Source organism: Bicyclus anynana, chromosome 17 (genome assembly GCF_947172395.1).
Source record: "Bicyclus anynana chromosome 17, ilBicAnyn1.1, whole genome shotgun sequence".
In the NCBI taxonomy this organism is placed as follows: Eukaryota; Metazoa; Arthropoda; class Insecta; order Lepidoptera; family Nymphalidae; genus Bicyclus; species Bicyclus anynana.
In genome coordinates this window covers 5,246,758-5,271,686 of record NC_069099.1, presented here as the reverse complement: position 1 = coordinate 5,271,686, position 24,929 = coordinate 5,246,758, and the positions used below count along the sequence as shown (strand labels likewise).

The 24,929-nt window shown below is 36.0% G+C and overlaps 1 protein-coding gene across 6 annotated transcripts in view; it reads left to right on the top strand.

The window, feature by feature from the left end:
- LOC112054245 (furin-like protease 2) overlaps positions 1–24,929 on the top strand; it is a 373,473-nt gene that overhangs the window by 242,267 nt on the left and 106,277 nt on the right. Inside the window, exon 2 of one of the 6 annotated variants that reach the window (XM_052886551.1) lies at positions 12,210–12,242. The exons of the other annotated variants lie outside the window; for them this stretch is intronic. The gene's annotated coding sequence lies outside the window, so the exon portion shown is untranslated. The remainder of the gene's footprint in view (positions 1–12,209; positions 12,243–24,929) is intronic. 6 annotated transcript variants of the gene reach the window in all.

The following is a 24,929-nucleotide window of genomic DNA, read 5'->3' as shown; positions in this document are numbered from 1 at the left end:
ATTAAAAAATGTCACATTTAATGTAAGGAAGCTAAAACTGTATGAATTTTCATCTAATTAGATATCGATAAAAGATTTTTAATAGATTTTGAAATTTTATAATCTGATTGATTTTTCAAATATCAAGACAATCTTTGCTTTTTATGTATAAATTAGTTAACATTGACCTTATTTACCCGAATGTTAAAAATCAATATATTCAAACCTAGTCATCATCCCTATTGTGGTGATAGTGAATACAAACAACATGATATTATGTTGTTTGTATTTCGTTATGCTTTTCTACATAACTACAATAGTAAAGTAAGTAAGTAAGAAATAAGTAGGTATATATTTTTTGTACCTAGGTAGGTAAGTATATTGAAACTTTTGTTTCTTTGTCAGATTATTTCATTAACATTCGTACACAAAGTAATGAACTTTTTAATACGCTTTTTATAACTCGGGGCTGCGAGATTCGAATTCAACACTAGCTTTCTCATTCTATAGTATTGTGTTAGACAAAGAGATAGAGGTAAACGAAACACACTAGCGAGTTATAAAAACATCGACAATTGCGCTACGAAAGTTATTAACCATGGAGGAGTTCTCTTTAAACTTCCTTTTCATATATACTTACATAATAACGGGGCAAGTAAAATACCGTGATAGTCCAGTGGATATGACCTCTGCCACCGATTCCGGTGTTCCGGGCATTTTTAAGAAATTAAATATCACGTGTCTCAAACGGTAAAGGAAAAACATCTAGAAAAAACTTGCATACCAGAGCATTTTCTTAATTCTCTAAGTGTGTGAAGTCTGCCAATACGCATTGGCCTAACTCCTCTCATTCAAGGAGGAGACTCGAGCTCAGCAGTGAGGGTTGATAATGAAGACGATGATGAAGTAAAATACCCGCGTGTAAAAATGACCTGTACCCATACAAGAGTTAATTGAATTAAAGCTCAAATTGATCGCGCTAATACGGAACTGAAACATTTCACCGCTAAGCTGGATTAGTGCGCTTAAAGCTTGCCACCATAATGAGACACGCCGCAAGCGGTTAATTCCCCTCTCGTCCTAAATACGCTCGTGTTTTGTAACCGCGTCTCGCTTATTTATCGTTCATTTTTAACCCCCCCGACGTAAAAAGGGAGTTTTATAAGTTTACCGTTGTTGTGTTTATCTAACCAATGATCAAAAAACGAGTGTACTTTAAAAAAAAAACTAGACCACACGATTGAAGTAAAACTTCTGTAGATTACCCTCTCAACGTCCGTTCACCTCGCCCGATTACACTTTTCGTAGCGCATTCACCAGTTTGGGGATGATGACTAGGTTTGAATATATTGATTTTTATGAACATTTGGGTAAATAAGGTCAATATTAACTAATTAATATGTAAAAAACAAAGATTGTTTGGATGTTTTGAAAAAAATAAGAGAATATAAATTCAAATTTGACTAAAAATTTGTTATCGTAAATTCGTACATTTTAGCTTCCTCTTACATTAAACGTGACATATTTGAATATACCATAAACATTAACGCATAAAAAACAAAGATACCTATTTGTAATTGTCTTTGAACGTCCATACAAATCTAACGTTCATTATAATCAACGACGTCATCAATTCGTGCCATTTTGTATGGGACGTTTTTCAGGGATCCGTGGGAGTGCCGCAAATATGACCCTTTAAATCTCTGTAGCTCCGAAAGTAATGATCGGAGATACCCTGTTACTTTTACAAACCTGCTTTACTATTAGCATAGGTACTCCTAATTTATATACAACTAGCTGACGCTGCACGGCTTCATCCGCGTGCTTTCCGTTTCCGTAGAAATACGGGGATAATTTAAAACCTATATCTTTCCTCGATAAATGGGCTATCTAACACTGAAATAATTTTTCAAAACGATGGGAAAGATGAGGGGGATTGAGATTGGCGCGTTGAAACAAACAAACTTTTCAGCTTTATAATATTAGTATAGAATTAAAAAAACAGTCATCATTCATATTCAACAGATGTCATCACGAAAATGCGTTCATGATGTCCTGCACTTAGGATGCGATACTTCGTAATGCATTAGCTACGGTGAGGGTAGATGGTTTACATTTTCAAGTGCGGATCGTTGCTGCCTTTATACTGATATATTAAATCTGCAGTCAAGCTGTACGTGGTGTGGACGTGCATGGGAATGATTTACATACAGCTCTTACAGTGGGAGGTGAATGTTTGGTGGACCACAGACGACGTGTCAGAACGGCGTGCGAGCCAAACGTCCAGTGCAGTGACAATACATTTGCTTATAAAGTTGTGAGCGAATACATCTGTACCATTACATAATTTATTTAGAAAAGATAGTAGAGGGGCCGAAGAGGGGAGTTTGGGATTTATTCCTGCGAATTGCATGTTGTCGAGTACTTACAAATGTGAGCCCTCAATATGAGGCAATAGTTCCCCGGTTAAGGGGGTTGGACTTCTGATACTGAAGCTCTTGTGTTCGATTCCCGCCCTTAAGTTGTACCTTAAGCCGTATTCCTAGCACAGACTTTTGCGTAGTTCTTGTAATGTTTGTTTTTTTGAAAAAAATGCTCTATGAATTTCGATTAGCGCCATAATACCTTTATCTATTGAAAGCATTATATTTGTAATTAGTTGAAAAGACTAAAAAAGGCCATTATTAAATAATTTTTTTTAAATCACTGATGAAATTATTTACGCTTTCATGTCGGCGAAGCCATGTTTGCAAACTCATGTGCTGTGGACATGTAAATCTATGCCACGGTACATAAACTTTAGCTAAATTTTACACAGCCCGAGAGTACTGGAGTCTCATATTAGACGTGGCTCCATGCTTTAAAGCATCATTAAAATTCAAAACACAGCCGCGCGGGTCTCGCCTCGACTAGTAATATTTACTATCCGCCACTTCTCCGCACATTCGTATGCGTTATTCCACTTTGATTATGATATTGTTCTAGAAAATTCTTTTATTAGTAAGGAAACAATAGCTCACTTAGGAGGGTGTAAATAAACCAATATACTGCTGGAATAGCGGGCGATGGAGGGAAATATGCTCAGAGTATCATTGAAAATCAGCCCCTGCATTCTGTAAAATTACAGCGATGTGACATCGCTCATTTCCATGGCAACTAGGTTGTTAGTGACATGTTTTTTGGCATCCCATAGAAATAAAGTGCAAATTCTTATAAAACTTGTTGTTGGCGAATATTACATCGACGAGTATAAATAGCGGAATCGCAGCGCTGTTTAACCGACGACATCATTCAAAATTAATTTAATTAGGCTTAGTTTACAAGTACTTTTGAAAAGGTTTTGTTATGATAATATGGGAATAAATAAAGTCGAAAACTTGGAATTAAAGTTTTCGGTCATATTCGGCTCACTGCTGAGCTCGAGTCTCTTCTGAATGCGAGGTGTTAGACCAAATAGTCCACCACGCTGGCCCAATGCGGATTGGCAGACTTCACACACGCAGAGAATGAAGATAATTCTCTGGTATGCAGGTTTCCTCACGATGTTTTCCCTCACCGATTGAGACACTAGATATTAAATTTCTTAAAATGCACATAACTGAAAAGTTGGAGGTGTATGCCCCGGACCGGATTCGCACCTACAAGCTCCGGAATCGAAGGCAGAGTTCATATCCACTTGGCTATCACGGCTAGTTTTATTTATATCAGTAGACTAGCAGACGCCCGCGACTTCGTCCGCGTATAAATCGTTGTCAACTTTCAACCCCTATTTCACACTCTTCTATTTATGTTTTTGCAAGTTTTATCAGTAGATTTCTGTTGACATTCCTATCCCATTTCTGCACTCCAGTTGACGTCTGTTCCAACGTTCTGTTCTCTCGCTTCGTTTAACGTTACTTGCAGTTGACAAATATTCGTTTCGTGTTGGATTACACGCGCACTCGAGATAAATTAGCGACTAGCAACATGCGAGTACGTCTGTTGCTTGCAATAAGTGCTTGTTGCTTGTTGCTTATGTAATGCACGTATTTGTTGCTTTTTGGTACCTGTGACAACCACTGTGGAGTAATGCTTTCACTGAAGTTTTGTTATGGTTTCATTGTTCTGTATTAAGCTTTTAGTACTTCATCAATATCTGTACATATAGAAACTTCTCTGCAAGCGCTCTCATCAGGGGTTGCCTGTTGTTTATAGCATTAAGGCCGCCTCTGCATGCTAATTTTACTTCTATTTTTTTTTATTTTTTTATTTAGCTTTGTATTTTGTTATTTGAGTAGACAGACAACTGTGGAGTTTGAACCTTGGTGACTTTGGAAGTTTTAAGATTCCATCATTATGTTAGCCAAGGGTTAAATGTTTTATGTTTTATCTTTGGAGTAGAATCTGGTCTATATGGTATATACTAGCTGACGTCGTGCGGTTTTACTCGCTTGGTTCCCGTTCCCGTAGTAATACGGGGATAATATATAGTCTATAGCATTCCTCGATAAATGGGCTATCTAACACAGAAAGAAATTTTCAAATCGGACCAGTAGTTTCTGTGTAACAAACTCTTCAGATTTCTAATATTAGTATAGATTGCGTGGTAAGGAAGGCATACACAGGAATTTAGACAGGAAAGGTGTTATTAACCTGAGCTTGAGGTATTTAGTAGGTTTTCTATGTTTTCTTTTCAATCGCGTAACTAATGCAAAAGGTTAGATTATTTTGAGGAACAATATTTAACCGAAATGGCATGTGAAATAAATTGAGGTCTACTTGGAATTTAAAGTAAAAAACTATCAAACATGACAGATATGGCTGGTGGGATGCTTTGGCCGTGGCTAGTTACCACCCTATCGGGAAAGACGTACCGCCAAGCGATTTAGCGTTCCGGTACGATGCCGTGTAGAAACAGAAAGGGGTGTGGATTTTCATCCTCCTCCTTACAAGTTAGCCCGCTTCCATCTTAGACTTCATCATCATTTACCATCAGGTTAGATTGTAGTCAAGGGTTAACTTTGTAAAGAATAAAAAAATATATATATCGTACCATCCCATGCTTTATAGTTAAACTGCAAGATATGTTACAGGTAAAAGCTATTCCGAAGCGGTTTCCGATCTGAGACACTGAATTGCTGATCAAAGACAAGCGACGCATTAGCTTTGAACGATCGAATGGAAGTTGAGCGTAGATTTGAATTAATTGCTTATACATGAATGCTACTGACGTGGCGTTTATGAACTGGCTATGCGTCTTGTTTTAAAACTTGCTGACAATATAGCCCAGAGATTCAACATTCGTTTGCTTCTAAACGACAATATAGCCCAGATAATTGTTGTTTCTAAACCTTTGTTCTGAAAGACAATACATCTAAATCTGTTTAAATTGAGATTATAAAGGGATACAAAAAGACTTTGCTAACTAGGTTTCAGAAAAATAATGCAGCTACACTACTTTGATATTTAATGGACCTCCATTGAAGAAAACGTACGAAGTATTTTTTTTATGTTACATAATGTACAGGAGATACATAATCATACTTACATATTAAGATACAGGAGTATCTCTGCGTGATCGAATCAGTAATGAGTAGATCCGCAGAAGAACCAAAGTCACCGACATAGCTCAACGTTTCGCGAAGCTGAAGTGGCAATGAGCGGGGCACATAGTCCGAAGAGCCGATAGACGTTGGCGTCCCAAGGTGCTGGAATAGTGATCCTGCACTACAAAGCGCAGTGTTGGTAGACCCCCCACCAGTTGGACTGACGACATCAAGCGAGTCGCAGGGATTCGCTGGATGCAGGCGGCTCTGTAACGTGGTGTTTGGAAGTCCCTACAAAAGGCCTATGTCCTGCAGTGGACGTCCATCGACTGATATGTATGAAGATGATGATGAATGAAGTAAAACGTTTATATTTCAAATAAACTTGATTTACCCTATTGTCTTGTCTTGTCATATAAATGCCTTCTGTAAGACCAGACCAGTGCAAAAGATAGTGGAAAAAAAATTGCTAGATATTTTAGCACTGCTCAATGTACATTTCTGATTTAATGAATCGCAAAAGGCTACGAAATTCCAATCACAATTTAAAACCCGAGGGGTATTTTTGTTTTAACAAATATGTGATCGTTTATTAACTCGTAAACAATGCGATTCCTTGTCCCCCATACAGCGGACCCTAATGAATATAACCCTTCGGGGGTTTCGAATTAATTTGTATGGCAGAATTTTAATTTTGTACCTCCTTTCAATATTCATTAAGATTTTCGCTTTCATATGTATTCACACTTTTTATTTTTATTTTTTTATGTATTCCACAATGACTTTAACAAATTTTCATTTGAAATTTCATTTTAATGTTGAATAGTTACCCCTCAGATTAAAACATTAATTGATTTTATAATTTCTTTGTTTTTTGATAGGTTGTTTGTTTGAACGCGCTAATCTCAGGAATTACTCGTCCTATTTGAAAATTTCTTTCAGTGTTAGATATCCTCGTATTCCTATGGAAACAGGAACCACGCAGGTGAAACCGCGCGGCGTCAGCTAATCATTAGTTGTACAAAAATCACTTGGTATCAGACTGAAGTAAATAAATACAAAATCAAAATACCTACTAAAGAGCTTTAAATCGTATCTAGAATATCTATCTTACCAAGTACCAGCTACTCGGCTGCGTCAGGAAAATAGCCAAATTCAGTTCTGCGCTGTTGTTTCTGTAAGTTACCGCAGACAAATAGCGACTACAAATTCAAATACACACCGCGACCATAAAATTCAAATGGTTATTCGAGTCGATCTTCAGTTAAATCTAACCAAAGCTCACGAGAAGCGTTCCGCAATAAACCAGAACGTGGGGATTATATGGAACAACGGGGGCAATTTGTTGTTTAATCTAAAAACCGGGTTTAGGACTTAGCCGTAATGTATGTTCTGTGTTGAATTGTACCCAAACCGCGCGCCGGTTTCTGAAACTTCGATCATTGAGCAAACCAGTGTATATAATTATTTATATATATATATATATAGTGTTGTGTACAAAAACTTTTTATTACTATAACAGAAATAAACCTATAGTTAATTGTATAATTATTTAATATATTTGATTGCAGTCCCGAAAATAAAAATAAAACTTTATGACTTTTTAATCTGTTTGCCAAACTTAAAACTGTTTGTATTTTTGAATAAACTACGGATCCTATATCGGACGGATCCCATACGGATACGGAACATCCTACGGATTTCTTGTTTGTTTGTTTTTGTTATTTTTTACTTATTTATACTAGTTCAAGCAAACAAAAAGAAAAATGTTTAGGTGCGTTAAACTATTTTGGAGTTTTACTGAGATTAACTGAAGCGAATTAACTTTTTTATTTAGGTCAAGTCAAAGTGATCAATATATTACATTATTAGATGCTAGCATATAATTTAACAATAAATTATGAGCTTAATATTGACATACTATGTTAACATTGTAAGTTAATCGTTAATCTGCCTCTCAGTAACTGAGGTTTAATGATATAATATATAATATAACTACCATTTGAAAAAAAAAGGAAGAAATACTTAAACCAATGTCAATTTTAAACGTACTACTCTTTTGAAGTCGGTTAAAATGACTTCTTTCGTTCCATAAAATCAAACTCGTTCGTTTGTTTAATTCAATATGAAACAGTAAATTGGCAATTTAATAAAAGCAAGCCTTCGTGGAATTGTATTGAAATATTTCAACACAGTGAGAGAGAGGTGAAGTGAAAACAACAGAAAAGTCTCGAAAGGAAAGCCAATATTGCTCCGTTGTAGTCCAAGAGCAGATGGATATTTTTTAAATGCTAAGATTTTTTTTTATATTCTTTACAACTTAGCCCTTGACTACAATCTCACCTGATGGTAAGTGATGATGCAATCTAAGATGGAAGCGGGCTATTTGTTTCGTGTAGAGTGAAAAACCACACCCATTTCGGTTTCTACACGACATCGTTAGGCGGTGCGTCTTTGCCGGTAGGGTGGTAACTAGTCACGGCCGAAGCCTCCAACCAGCCAGACCAGACCAATTAAAAATAAGTAGTTATATGAAACTTTGTAAGTGTCTTTAGTGTGTCATATTAACTAGCGGACGCCCGCAACTTCGTTCACGTGAAATTCAGTTTTTCACTAATTCCGCGTGGATCATGGACTTTTCCGCGATACAACTTAGCCTATATATTGTTCTTAAACCTCCTCTAACTTCCAGCCCCATTAAAATCGGTCCAGCCGTTCCAAAAAAATTCTCGAAAAGACAGACAGATAGACAAAAATTAAAAAAAAAATTCAATGTGTTAGAATCGTGTATATAAATAACTTAGTACTACTTAACAAAATACAGTTATCTTTAATTTACAGACACACGCCTCAATTTAATTTATATTATACATATTGTTATACCTATGTATTGAAATTATTCAATATGTATTGAAATGATTTTAGCAACAGTACCTTTCATGTCATTTGTTTTGTAATGCTGTCACACTCGTAGTGTACATATAAATAAAGCTTTTTGCACGTTACGAGTAGAATGAGCATTTCAGAAACTAATACTAGATGATAACTTTTTTATTTATGACCAACTAGCGGACGCCCGCGATTTCGTCCGCGTGGAATTCAGTTTTTCACAAATCCCGCTGGAACCATGGATTTTTCCGGGATGAAAAGCAGCCTATGTGTTAATCCAGAGTAGAATCTATTTCCATTCCAAATTTAGCCGCAGCGTAAAAGTGGAACAAACATACTTACATACTTTCACACTTACACACAAATTTTCGCCTTTATAATATTAGTGTGATGTGATATAGGGGCTTTTTTACTATCCGGGAATGTATTGCCTTTTAGAAACCTTTGGTAAGTAAACTTTGGCAGAACATATGAGTCAGTAAGTATTTTAATTTATCTACTAGCTCTCAGACTATGACTGTGTGTTCATTTGAGCAGAACTGCAAGGCGGCGACATTGGCACGATCTCGCACTAACAGAAATATAATGTATTTTCGACGACGCTTGAAACTTATCAACGACTTCCCTTGTATTTTATAAATAGAACAACTGTATTTTGAAAACTTTTCTTAATAAATATAATACACTAGCAGGCGCCCATGGCTTCGCCTGCGTGGAAATCTTTCTTGAAAGCTTCTGAATATCACAGAATACATTGTTTTGTTATAATATATATGTATCTCAAAGGGATTAGGCAGAATCTTCGATTTCCGACATATCTAACTATTATCGTCATAATTCAAGCAATGCACAAAAACTTGAAAAATTATATATATAAACCTTCCTCATGAATCACTCTATTCATTAGTGAAAATGACATAAAAATCCGTTTAGCAGTTCAAAGTTTATCGCAAACAGACAAATAGACAAATGCAGCTGAAGATTTTATATATGTACGAGTATGTATTTTATAGAATAAAATATTTTTCAACGCGTCCCGCGACTTCGTTGAGGTATAAAGTTGATATGATTCATCATCATCATCATCATTAACAACCCATATTCGGCACAACACTGTTGAGCACGAGTCTCCTCTCACAATGAGAGAGGGGTTAGGCGCATAGTCCACCCACGCTGGCCCAATTGGATATGATTCCTCAATACATCTCAGTACAATAAAATACAAAATCTTTTATCTCTTGTAACTGTAACAAAAACATTGCAATAGTAACTACACTAAGTTTCATTTCTTTAAAAATTGCATCCCGAGCTTAAAACGAAATGCAAATCAAACCACCACAATGTAGCCACGATATCACTCATGGTTTGTTTTTTTAAATTTTGAAAAGCGTCAGAAATATCTGTAACAAGCAGAACATTTCTCAAATCGCATTCGCAAAATGTAAGTTCATTTGCCAATGCGGAAATTGGCATCGGGCGATATAATAAAGATTTACGCAAACGAACGGAGGCAATGCGCTGGGATTTTCAAAAAAATCAAGAGCCAGCGAACGCCGCGGGCCATTTGTTGTTGATCCACGTGTTTTTATTTTGCCCGTTTAATGCGGCGCCTGCTCGAACAAAGGTATCGCGGTATCCAGCTGTGGGATATAAGGCTGCTTTTACACTGTAGGATAACATAAAATTGAAAATTTTGAAATACCCCCATCATCATCATCATTATCAACCCATATTCGGCTCACTGCTGAGCTCGAATCTCTTCTCAGAATGAGAGGGGTTAGGCCAATTGTCCACCACGCTGGCCCAATGCGGATTGACACACACGCAGAGAATTCTCTGGTGTGCAGGTTTCCTCACGATGTTTTCCTTCACCGTTTGAGACACGTGATATAAATACCCCCCGAATGTCATGACATTATTTAATTACACTCTCCAACAAGTCTCTCTTTCATTTGAGACCCACTCGAGTATATTTGCAGACATTCGGTTATTCTTCCCCACTTTAACCCCCCACAACATGAAAACGGCTCAATCGATTTTCATCGACCGTGTCTAAAATCACTCGCGCATTAGTCACCTTTGATAAAAAAAAAAAACTAAATTGAAATCGCTTCATCCGTTCGGGAGCTATGGTGCCACAGACACACTGACAGACAGACACGTCAAACTTATAACACACCTCTTTTTACGTCAGGGGTTAATAAAAATATCGAATGTAACGAAGACGATATTTTAAAATTATTCACAATCCGATGCAAGAATCGAACCCAGGATATCATTACCTACAGCCGCACTTAATAACCACTAAAGTACGAAGCAACTTTCACATATAATTTCATATTAGAAACAATAAGGAATTCTTTATGAGGTTACAAACTAACGCATTTTTCCTGTGCGTTCTCAATCTACCCCTCACCGCTTCTACCCATTAGGTTACATTACCATTATAGCCGTACAGTTTCAATAGTTAGTTAATAGGGAAACTATTCTACTACAGTGGGAATGCACCCTAATGGGTAGAGGCGGTGGGGGGTAGATTGGGACCAAAAGGAATTATTAAGATGGCTTATTATTCTGCGGCACGCGGCGGGGCGTCCATCGTTGCATTGTTGTAGTGCACTCAGTGTGACGACGTTTAAAACTTTTATTAGCGATAGATGGGACAGTCTTAAATACCTTTGTACTTTTATTACAATGACAGAATATAAATCGTTACGTAGCTGACACAGTGACGTTATCGTTAAGCATTTAAGCTCAAAACACATCTATCGACGCCAACACGGAGCGGCTACGTATGATACGTAGCGCCGTGGCTAGTAGACGACATAATTGGCGGGATAGGGGTACGGAAGAGATAGGATATAGGTAGAATAGAGGTAAGGTAGGTGTATGGTAGGGGTAGGGTGGGATTAGGGTAGGTTAGAGGTCGGAAAGAATTACACAAGAAGTACCAAGCCGTTTATTAGTTTATGAGGCTCTTATACTTATAAACGATACCGATAATTAACGTTGGAAACATTTTTTTATTGACTTGGCAAAGATTCTGCATATTTTGACCCTATCAGTTCGAGTGTTTTGAACAATATAGTAGTAGTATTGTTTAGGTAGTTTGATGAATTCTTTGGACTGGCTGGCTAAGTTTCCGACATATATTTGAGGCTCAAAACTTCCTGTTGTTGTATTGTTGTATTTCTAGTATAAATTACATTTACTTCAAGGCGTTTTATTGTAAATATTACACAATTATATAAAAATTACAAGTTAAATAACCTCTCTATACATGTTAAATCTCTTCGATTTCATGCTCTTTAGTTCATAAAACCGTAACTAACTGGTAACTGGTACACTTTGGAAGTTTTCAGACGACTCATTGTTTTTGAAGTTTAGTGACGGTTTTACTTGTGAATATTTTGAAAAATATGATGTTGGTTGGTCTATTAACTACAACTTATGCATATCGCTCATTATTTTTATCTTTAGTGGTGTATTAAATCAACTAACATTTTTTTATTATCTTCTTGATGTATTACACAAGATTTTTATAATTATGTACATAGATTAAGCAAAACATAATTGATACATATTTAACAACATCTGTCAAATACTTTAGGTTGGAGTAAGTGACAAACACAGAATTAGGTAACTTAACTTTAACGTTTTCTATGTTCTGTGCTGACAATTAAGTAGATAACTACTTATTAGACAAATTAATAGTCCATCAGTATTATAGTAAAAATAAAATTCAGAAAGAAATTATTAACATAAAGTTTAATATATTGTTAACACGTAATATATTATATATTTTTCTTTTTACAGGTACTCATTTTTGCTTGAACTCTACTTAGCTTGGTAAGAAAACTACAGTTAATTTTACATTTTTATTAAGCTCATTTCCTATAGTGATTCTCAGATAGCATCGTTTCACTGTTGAAAGTTTGCCGAAGTTCTTAATAATAGTATGTATTATAACGTCATAAGGCAACTGTCACCATGCTATCTGAAAAACACTTTAGTTTTAAAGAGCTACCCGAGACGTAACCGAGACTGTATATTTCATCGTTTAAAACCGAAAAAATATATAAAAACTTCAACTTTCTTATTTTATTTTCCTTCTAATACATCTATACTAATATTATAATAAAGAGATAAAGTTTGTAAGTTTGTCAGTTTGTAACAATTCTTTGAAATGGGGTAATCTTCGGAACTACTGGTCCGATTTTAAAAATTCTTTGACCAGTAGAATGCTACTAGGGTAGGGGTAGATTAGGGGTAGGGTAGGATAGGGTATAGATAGGTTACGGGTAGGGTTAGGGTAGGGGTAAGGTGGGGGGAGGGTAGGGTTAGCGTTAGCAGTAGGGTAGGAGTAAGGTAGGGGTAGGGTAGGGTAGGGTTGGGTAGGTTTACGAGCAGGGTAATGGAATAAAAAATAGAGGTAGAGAAGTTTACATCAATTTTTACGCGGACGAAGTCGCGGGCGTCCGCTAGTAATAATATAAAAAAAAAACAATATTTCTTAATCTTCTTACTTTTACATGTTGATAATAAACAAGAAAATGGTGTAGTGGTCATTTTTATGATTTATCCATCACTTGCTCAAACGAAACTAAGCTAGACAATAAATATTAGAACGGTATCTTGAGGACGCTCTTGAAAGACACCCGTCACTGGGGAAAACGTAATAAAAATACTTGTGCCCCGGGTAACATGAAAGTATAATGTAATGGCGCTACAAGAAAATAAACGTATTACCCCACTCAGGTTACGAGCGCAACAAAACGGATGCCTTTATTCGCGTCCGTGGATTTTGGTGAAACTCCCACATCTACATTTCTAAGTTGACGAGTTCTTTTATGTCACCGCGGTTGGCGTCGTATAATATGCTGCGCTTCTTTCAGAATACACGGAGAGTGCTCACACATTTTCGTATCGAAAATATTAGCAATACAAAGTGAAATGCTGCAGATTTGCATAAAATATATTCTAAGTTGATGTTGAAGAATATGCTCACGTAATTATTACACACTAGCGGACGCCCGCGACTTCGTCCGCGTGAAATTCAGTTTTTCACAAATCCCGCGGGAACCATGGATTTTTCCGGGATGAAAAGTAGCCTATGTGTTAATCCAGAGTAAAATCTATTTCCATTTCAAATTACAGCCAAATCGCTTCAGTAGCCGTAGCGTAAAAGAGGAACAAACATACTTACACTCTTACACACTTTCACACTTACACACAAACTTTCGCCTTTATAATATTAGTGTGATAGTGTGATGAATACACAAAAGATTTAATTTGTTATGGTTTATTACAATGAAAATAAGCTCCCGAAATTTCTACATGCGGGTGAAGTATTAACTTATATAATATGTAAACGACGGTGATTCATGTTAATTAATAAGAGTAAGAATTGCATATGAATTCGATTGTTTTTGCTCTATAATGAAACACGCGTTAGAAAAAATATAAGAAGTAATTTAAAGTTCACACTAAAATAAAACATTACTACGCGCATATAATATCATCGGTATGTGTGACTTGGTGGAATATTCATATTTTTTGAGTATTTCAATTGGATTTACTACACGCACAATCGCACATAAACCATGTTCGTGAAATTTTTATCATTGAACACAATTAAACCTATATTCAGTCAAACCTACTGCCAGTAGGTTTGACTGAATATCAAGCGATGTTCCGAATCAATACGAACCTTTCCGAATGTGTGTGAAGACACCCTTGCCACGGACATCAGCGAGCGTACAAAAGTTGCATAATGAATAATGACTCTTACCATAAACCGATAGGAACTAAGTTTGAATAACACAACGTATCCCTGTCAGACGCTGTTTCCATTCTCTATAACAAAATCTCCTTTTATAAATGTCTCCGCATTTAGAAACGGTACAAAATGTAACAATGTTTTTCATTGTTGTTACCGACCAGATACGTACACATTAAAATATTGCAAATAGTCGGAGACAAATGAGAAATAACAAAATGGGTAGACATTGTATGAGTGTGTACGAAAAATTCATTTATTTTTTTCGTTAACTTTCAAACATTTATTACGGAAATAGTTTTGTAAAAATATTATTACAAATTACCAAATCTAGATTTACCAATTTAATTAAATTTAGTGGGTTAACAGAACTCACGCAAGGCCATTTGTTAAATGTAGGTGTTACGTGTTCAGTTATTCTGCAGAAATAGTTTTTATTGAATCGTAGAAGTTGTTAGTCAAATTACTACTAGTTTTGCTCGCGAATACGTTCGACTTTTGTATTGGTTCGAGAGAGAAAATAAAAGTACATGACGTATTATTAAATAACTTTAAATAGTTTAAAAAACACGCTTTTAGCACGCACTAAAAATTGCAAATATTGAATTTAAGTCACGTGACTATTTTTTTCGTATTCCTGACAGCAAACCCTTTCATTTGATACTTATAAATATAAATAAATATAAATATACTTTATTTGCACACCACAAAGACAAAAACAAGTGAAATAAAAAACAAATTAAGAAGAGATCAGCATACAAAAGGCGGCCTTATCGCTAAGTAGCGATTTCTTCCAGGCAACCTTCGGTTTAGGAAAACTTAAGGACATCAGCAGGTGGCGTAAAACAAAAATAACCATAGTATTAGTAATACACATACATACAAATAATTTACATCCTAATACATAAACAATATTACACAAATACCTACAATAATGAATAAAATACATATCAAAATATACTAATAAATACCTTATATTGAAAAGAAATAATATATACAGATCGTCTTTACTGCACCAGATAATGAGTCTTTACGGCATTTTTAAAAATGACCAGTGTCTTTGATTGCCGTATGTTTAAAGGGAGAGCATTCCATAACTTAACGGCTTGCACAACGAAAGAATGTTTATAAAATTTCGTCTTATGCACGGGTAAACATAGAGTTAGTAATCGACACTGTCTCAGTTCAGACTGCACTCCCTGAAACGTAAATTTCTCCTTCAGATACACAGGAGATTTTGGATTAAACAACACACAGTACAAAAGTGAAAGTACATGCAGATCCCGGCGACGACGAATAGGGAGCCACTTGAGCTTCTGACGGAATTCAGAAATATGGTCATATTTGCGTAGGCTAAATATGAACCGAATAGCAAGATTTTGAAGTCGCTCAAGTTTATTGAGTTGGTCCTCAGTTATATTTAGATAGCTCGCGTCCGCATAATCTAAAACCGAAAGAAGAAGAGAATGTGCTAACATAACTTTAGTAGGAATTGGTAAAAATGATCTTAAACGTCTCAGTGAGCCAAAAGTAGCAAACATCTTTTTACTCAACTCTTTGACATGCACGCACCACGACAACTGGTTATCAAGATGAACCCCAAGATCTTTAACTGTGTCACAAAAAGGAATAGTGGTACCATTATACAAAACTGGCCGGAGATCTACCCAATCAACTCTTGAGATGAGGGCAGGACTACCAATAATAATGGCCTTAGATTTTAGGGGATTTACCTTAAGCCCATACTGTCTGCTCCAGATATCAATTGCGCTAAGGTCACAGTTTATAGCAGAGACAGTTGAGTTTAGGTTCTCAAGAGATGAAGAGCGGTATATTTGGATATCATCTGCATACATATGGTAAAGAGAAGTTATATTTTGAGTGATCGAATTAATGAAGATAGAGAAAAGTAATGGAGATAACACGCCACCCTGAGGTACCCCTGCCGTAACATCGCACCAAGATGAAAAGAAGTCATCAACCCGAATGCGCTGCTTACGGCCTTTGAGGTAGCTCTGAAACCAGTCTATAACCGATGGAGATATGTTAATAGAGCGTAATAGACTCAACAAAATGTCATAGTCTACAGAATTAAAAGCATTACTGAAATCAAGCAGAACTAGTACAGTGAGTTGTCTATTATCCATCGCCCAACGAATATCGTCAGTAACTTTAGTCAAAGCGGTAACCGTACCATGACCAGGACGAAAACCAGATTGAAATGGACTTAAAAGTAAATTTCGGTTTAAGAATACGGATAACTGCTGGAAGACAAGTTTTTCAAGGACTTTAGAAAGGAACGGCAAAATAGAAATTGGACGGAAGTCAGAAAACGTAGTGGAACTAATTTTTTTAGGAAGAGGAATAATTTGTGCATTCTTCCAAGCCTGTGGAAATTCACTGGAATAAATGGAATAGTTGAGGATATGTGTAAGAACTGGGGAAATAATATCAATGATAGGAATAATCATATTACGGCTTACGCTATCAGAACCAACAGCATTCGAAGCGATAGACAAAACACTCTTCTTAACATCACATTCGGTAAAAGATTCGAAAGTAAACGGAAGAAAATCTGGTGATTATCTTATCCATAACATGGGGGTGGATTTCAAACAGCCAGTCCACCATCTTGGGGAGGCCACCATTTTAGATTTGTAATGACGTTTCTTAGCTAGTCATGTATTGTCATCAGAACTCAGAGCGTGTGCAAAATTTCATCCTACACGAAGAGGGTCAAATTGAGATTCCAATATTTTTTTATATACTAACTTACAAGTGAAGCTAATATAAAGCAACAATCGAACTGCATTCATTATTATCAGCCCTCCTCCCTCCTTACAGGAGAGGGAAGATAGCGCTTAGCCCACCACGCTGCTTCAATGTAGTTTAGCGAACTGCAGAAATCTGTCAAAATTTAAAACTGATTATTGTTATTTTATATTCGTCTTCCATTGTATATTTGATTTGTTGTTTTTTAGTATTTTCAGTAGTAATCAGTAGTCTAGTAAATAGGTTATAGAACTACGAATTACGAAGTCCGGCGTTGAGGACCGGGATCTGAAATGTTGATTTAACTTTCTTTCAAGAAGTTTTAAGTAGTAGCCCTGATTAGAAAAGAAACCCTTTTAGAAAAAAATCCAGATCTAGAAGAAGAAGATATTGTCCTGAAATGAAATATGTACTACAAGAATAAATAACTTTTTACTTTTGTTGGAGACACTGAAGTTGTCTTCTTTCTTCGCTTATCTCTCTTGTTTTTTTTTTCTAATTATATTGAAGATACTAAACATTTGTATAAATATTAATTAAAACTTGATTAATCTTCGGTTAGTTAATAAGCTTAATTCAGAAAAAAACATTACAAACTAATCAATAACAGAGTAAGTGAATAAAAAGGGGATACTCCCTTATACTCACATAATCATCCGAACCTCTTCCCCGATCCGACTGAATAGGTCGAGTAGTACAGGGGTACAATGGGCACTTTACGACCCTCTGTCTACATTGTGGTTAGTGGACCCGTGGTATAAGTGGGATCCTTCAACTGTATCATATTTTGTAACAAAACGCTTATCGAGTCCATCTGTTTACCTAATGTTACAATATTCTGATCAAGTCTGGAGTGGGTTTGTTACATTGTGGCTTGGGTTTACTATATTGTGGGGCCAAGTTGAAAAATAAAAGCCCCTGTAAACTGCATTGTGCGGTACATCAAATGACAGAGCTTGTAGGATCTTAAATATATATGATGATGATGATGATGACTTTTGGAATAAACAGTTTTCAAGTAATTTAAATAATTAAAAAAAATGTTTTTAAATTATTTAAATTACTTGAAAACTGTTTATTCCAAAAGTACTAAACACTACTCCAAAATAATAATAATAATAATAATAATAAAACTCATTTATTCAGCTTAAGACTGGACAGAAATAGTTAAAACTAAATTAACTTAAAAATTAAGATAATTATAACTAAACAAAAAACACGACTGCACTTCTGGGCAAATAGTGCCTCCCGATGTACTAAAAGTACTAAAAGTACTAAAAAGTACTAAAGTAGTCCCCCTATCACAGGTCCTATCTTTGTCAATTCATAACTCTTCACAAACTAATATTATCTTTATTATTTTCCCCTCCCATGCCATCATCATTATCATAAATGCCGTTATAGCCCAGTGGATATAACATTCGATTGCCTTGCCTTCGATTCCGAGGGCGTAGGTTCAAATTCGGTCCAGGGCATGCATCTCCAACTTTTCAGTTATGTTCATTTTAAGAAATGAAATAGGTACCACGTGTCTCAAACAGTGAAGGAAAAACATCGTGAGGAAACCTATACACCCCTGAGAATTTTCTTAATTCTCTACGTGTGTGAAGTCTGCCAATCCGCTGTGGACCATTGTGGTGGACTCTTAATTCCTCTAATTCTAAAACGAGATTCGTGCTCAACAGTGAGCCGTATATGGATGATGATGATGATGATGTTGCCTTCATCGACTGAAGACAGGATTTCTCATATTATTGTCTCTCGCTCTACAAACTTTGATTTTCAAATTAATGATAATAATTTTTACGTGGCGTTCCATCAAAATTAATCGATAGTTACAAGGTAGACGGGCAACTGCGTGCCAAGCTGTAATCAAGTGGTGTTTTATAATAAAATACTCGGCGTAGTTATTAGGTTTAAACGGTGCAACAATTTCCAACTCATTTGCTACGCAAGTGAGAGCACGCGATGTGGTTAAACTTTGCTAACGTTTCTGTTCTGACGGCAGTCTGTAGGTTAATGGTCCTCTTATATTTACAGACATTTAGCGTGCCAGACACGTGCCGTGGCAGACAAAATAGTATTCTTCTATACAGTGTTTATTAACATATTTATATCTATCGTAACGTGGCCGCGCAGATATTGACAGACATGGGCCGCGCCCGGCCAGTATTAGCCGAAAGAATATTTTGTTTGTCTGTGAAATTAACTGAAATTGACGGCGCCTTACACAAATGACAATAGGACCGCCATTACCAAATGTCAATGAGACATTAGCGCTGCGTCTGGGGGACTTCTTTCATGAAAAGACTTTAAGTGTCTCTAGCTGCTGGGCAGTGTGAATAGACGGTGTCTGTAGGTGTCTGCCACGCGAATCGTCTGTGACGCACTGTGTCTGTAGATATAAACGGACCTTAATGATTCGAATGTTCGATAAACCTACTTTTTAATTGAGGTAATCGGACACATCAAGCCGTCATCGCTTCACTACTGAAGAGTTTCCTCTTAAGGGTTAAGCCATTGCGAGTCAAAAGCTGATTCATCATAACCGTTATCAGCCGATGGACGTCCACTGCTGGACATAGTGCCTCTTGTGTAGTCTTCCAAACGTCACGATTCGAGCCGGAGCACGGATGCTAGCATCCAGCAGCTCCCTGCAACCCATTTGATGTCCTCGGTCCACCTAGTGGGGGGGGTCGACCAACACTGCGCGTTTAGATGAGAAATTGGCAGAATTTCAACACCGAGTGTAATCACTGAAACTGAAGCTAGTCTGAGTATAACCGAATAACGAGGAAAATATGTGTAAAGAACCTTTGAACTGATTCGAGTATGTTAGCTATAATTATTTTACTATCTATATGAGATCTAGACAATAACTATAGAAGAAGGTGGTTTTGAATGGCTTTTCGATATCACGGGCCAAAGGCTTTTTGAGAAACAGCAGTTTTACACCATCAATTTCATTTCTTTGTAGGTGTGTGTATTGTAAAAATGTTTATCTTTTGTTGTTTACTAAATTGAAACACAGCAACAGTTTCGAACTCAATTCCAAGCCAGCTTCACGCGATGTGGTAAAACTTTGCCTTAATTGCTATACATTATTGTAGCCTTAGCTGATTGGAGCAATATATTTCTGAGAAACCCACTGCTTCCAAGGCCTTGATTTTGATTAAGCCTATAAAATTATTTGTGTGATGAAGATGGATATATGTATTCCGGTGTCTATGATTTTGTAAAACAAATTCCATACCAACAAGTTACATAATGCTTATGATACTATATATAGATGATAAACAGTGAAGACAATGAGGACACACCTTAATGACGATCACACTCTCAAAAGTGCATCGACAAAGAAGAAGAATGATTATGATCCAAATTTTCTCCAAAATACGATCAATTTAATCGTCGTCATCAACCCATATTCGGCTCACTGCTGAGCTCGAATCTCCTCTCAGAATAAAAATAAAAATGATTAAAATAAAATGATTTATTGAGCAAAAAACATTTTTATACAGAATAGGTTGAAACGGCAGTTGTGCTAAAATCTATAAAAGATTTTGTGTTACAACCACCATCTCTTCACGAACGAAGATTACAATATTTTTAGCTGCAGTACAAGTACAATTAAAAAGTATTAAAATTAATTTAATTAAATTAAATAAACTATTAAAAGTAAAAATTAAATATAAAACAAAAAAGTATTAAATTGTGATTTAGTTTATAAGGTAGCTTATACAATCAAATTTATACATAACTTATAATTTTTCCAATTTATATATAATTTGAGTTACAAATACAATTAAAACTTAATATATGTGCATTTGTAATTTATACCAGTTTTATTTTAATAATTTAAAGGTAGCGTATGCGTATGTGTGTGTGTGTGTGTGTGTGTGTGTGTGTGTGTGTGTGTGTGTGTGTGTGTGTGTGTGTGTGTGTGTGTGTGTATGTGTGTATGTGTGTGTGTGTACATGAGAGTGTGCGTGCTAGTAAGTTTAAGTAATTATTAATATTAAAATTATTGGCCTAATCCCTTTCATTCTTATAATATATTATAAGAATGAAAGGGATTAGGCCAATAGTCCACCACGCTGGCCCAATGCGGATTGGTAGATTTCACAGACGCAGAGAATTAAGAAAAATCTCTGGTATGCTGGTTTCCTCACGATGTTTTCCTTCACCGTTAGAGACACGTGATATTTAATTTCTTAAAAAATTAACAGTAACTCTACGCCAAGAAGTAATCAAACTGTATAATACAACACTTGTTTTAGTTATTAGATTACACGGTGGAACAATTCAGAATTTATTCGCTACTCGAGTGAGATCACGCGAAGAGGGTAAAACTTTGCATACATGAGTTACATTGTGTTTTGCTCTTAATTTAATAAGCCAGTGAGATACGATCAAAGTACTTTATTCTTGGAGAAATTCTGAGATATGAAATGTTATATTGTTATAATTCATAGAAAGTAGTAAGTTATAGTAAGCTGAGTTGTTTGTGAGCTCTTCTCGGACCAAGGCGCATTTAGAACCCTCGTAACTTTAATTTTAAGTTTTTGACTATTATTACCACCATTAGATTAAATTAATTCTGACTTTCAAAAGTGCTTGTTGACTAAGCCTAATTGAAATAAATGAATTTTGAATTTCATCTAGTTGTAGTAGTAATGCGAAAGTTTCTAAGGATGGATGTATAGATGATTGAGGCCTTGAGATACGATTAATTTTTTGTCAAATGAAACTTATTTTTCGACGTTTTTTGAAGTTTGTCAAACATTACCTACTCTTGCTCATTTGCTTTACATTTCGCTTGCTCATGTCCTCGAGTTTTCTTAAATCTATGGTTGCTTGGAAGAAATCGCTACTTAGCGATAAGGCCGCCTTTTGTACCCGACTCTCTTCTCTCTTCTAATAAAGTATAAATAAATGAATTACTCAAGGTCAAGTTTTATAAACAAGTTTGTCAAACATGTCAGATCGCTTTCTTTAGAAAGAAGAAAGAAAGAAGAAGAAAGAAAAGATCTTTATTTTTAAGTAATTTACTAATTCATGCAAAACATAGTGGATGTATAATCTTTTTATTTCAGAAAACTAAAGAATTCTCGCGAGCTTTTGGCTGGTGGGTGGCTTCGGCCGTGGCTAGTCACCACCCTACCGGCAAAGACGTACCGCCAAGCGATTTAGCGTTCCGTTACGATGTCGTGTAGAAACCGAAAGGAGTGTGGATTCTATCATGCTCCTAACAAGTTAGCCCGCTTTCATCTTAAATTGCATCATCACTTACCATCCGGTAAGATGGTAGTCAAGGGCTAACTTGTAGAGAATAAAAAAAACAACTCTTATTCCTTATCCTTTATCTAAAGAAACTCGATTTACTTTGATGAAACCATAGAGCACAGCTATTAATGTACATTTTAATATAACCATAGATCAAAGAAATGATATATCATACAGTTTGAGGGGAAAAAAAATGAAATACACACACACAAGAGCATCATATTGCGCAACGCACACATTTCACGTCTTTCTTTGAGAGTTGTGACTCTTTGCTGAAGGAATTCGAAAAACACATTTCCATTTTATTTTAAAGAATGGATGGATATGGGTGAAAGCAAATAAGGGTTGCCGAATGCTCGTTAGAATGCAAACAAGATGTATGACAGACGCGATATTGCTTTGTATTTGCTTTGGGGATGACAACTATTTCCGACAAACGGTTTCAGAATACTCGAAAGCAGTTGTGTATGTACTACGTTTCTTTGTGAACGTTTTCTTTTTCAGGGTTCTGTAACTGGAAAGTATGTAAACGGAACCCTTATAGGATTATTTTGACGACCTCCGTGGCGCTGTAGTGTGTGCGATAGATTTACAAGACGGAGACCCAGGACGGGTTCGATTCCCAGCTGGGCCGATTGAGGTTTTCTTAATCAGTCCAGGTCTGGTTGGAGGCTTTGGCCGTGGCTAGTAACCACCCTACCGACAAAGACGTACCGCCAAGCGATTTAGCGTTCCGGTACGATATCGTGTAGAAACCGAAAGGGGTGTAGATTTTCATCCCCCTCCAAACAAGTTAGCCCGCTTCCATCTTAGATTGCATCATCACTTACCATCAGGTGAGATTGTAATCAAGGGCTAACTTATAAAAAAAAAGATTATATATTTAATTATTTGTATGTATAATTGACATTCAATTAGACGTGTACACTCGTAAATAATCATCTTAGTTTAGTTTATTGTATTATTTCTCATACAAGCGAATTTTATGTTTTTTAATTCTTTTGAGAAAATAAAGATCTTGAGCCATACCTTTATAGGATCATCACTAATTAAATTATCCGACTCTGTTTATGTGTAATTAAACTAAATTAACTAAGAATTAGAGCAAAAGCATTCTTTATTCTAGTATAAATGTTTTTAAGTATTAGGTACACTAAAAGTATTGGTACCTACTTTTCATTAAAATTTCAACCAATAGAGGTGCCACCGGAAAAGCTGCCATGTCTTTTAATGCGTGTAAGATGGAGCTGGGACAACTCCGCCAAATTTTGTCTATTGATCGATATTTTGTCTGTTTCTCATTTGGTAGTTGGCAGCTTTCAGACAAGCGCTTGTAATCGCATTAGTACTTAAAATTTAAATTAAAAATCTTGTTTTCAAAGAATCCTTACAAAGTTCTTCGTTTAATAAAGTTTTGAAACACTTATTTGTATTTGTACAAGTGTCTGAAAAGAACTAATGAGTGTGCCTAATATTATCTCAAGAATAAGTTACCTATTTCGAGAACCTTTTGTTTAAAACTTTTTTGTTGTTGTTCTCAGTTCTCTTCAGTTTTGTAAAGTTTCAGGGTTAATCTGAATTTTGGAACTTTGTAAAAAAGTTATTTATTTGGGGATTCTATCATATTTTGTGTAATATTGTTTTTGCTCTTCTTTCAATACATGTATAAATTAATCGTACACCCCCACCCTTCCCAGCACACATGCCAGCCAATGGCGTAGCTACCGTCATATCAGCCGTATCAATGATATGGGGCCCCCCCATCGATCGTAGATCGTTAGATGGGCCCCGAAGCGTCTCGGAATTTTTTATTTGTTTCGCAAATACTTACCCATGGAAAGTAGCACCTTTCCTCTTTTTTCGTGTTGCGGCTTCTGTTTTTACATTTCCAAAATGAACACGAAGGCATAATTAAGGGATTAAACTAGAAAAAACGGTAAAATATTTTTTAAGTCCACGTGCACTCACAGCATGCGCTCGTTTCGTACTAAAATAAGATGTGCGTGCATGTCTTTGAGTAATAACATACATTGCGCGTTCTTTAATATGTAGGGGTCCATCTAATGATTTATATCGATGGGGCCCCCGGATTGCAGGGGAACACCCCTTACGTGTGAAAGCTAAAAATAGTAAAATGTAATCCTCAATCTCCTTTGGTTTGAAGAACCTATGAATTCCCGTATTTTCATTGGTTCTTCAAACATCTTTCTGTTTTAAGAAATGTTTACCCTTCATATTGGGCCCCCTAACTAATTTAGATACAGGGCCCCTTCAAGGCACGCTACGCTACTTGTTGTTCCTTTTCGATATCATATAAGTTGAACGAATAAGCTCTCCATGAGGTTGATACTTGATGTAGATATATAGTGAGTAATAAAAGTTAATTCATATCAAGAGTGTTGTGTTTAATTGTAGTAAAGTGATCGAAGTTCGAACAATTATACATAAAGTTCTGGTTTTATACTTTATACCCATGTACCAATACCTATGACATAAATGCGTCGGGAAAACAGTCGAATAAAAAAATATATTTTTTACATTACGATTTCAGGAAAAAGATAATTGCTATTAAGTTTTTTCCTTCCGGCGTCCGTAACAATGATACAATGAGCATCCCCCTGTATCTGCTTTGTGCTAATCCTGGCAACAACAATGGGGGGTTGCCATTGGCTGAGTGGCTGTTGTGTAGCAACGGGATT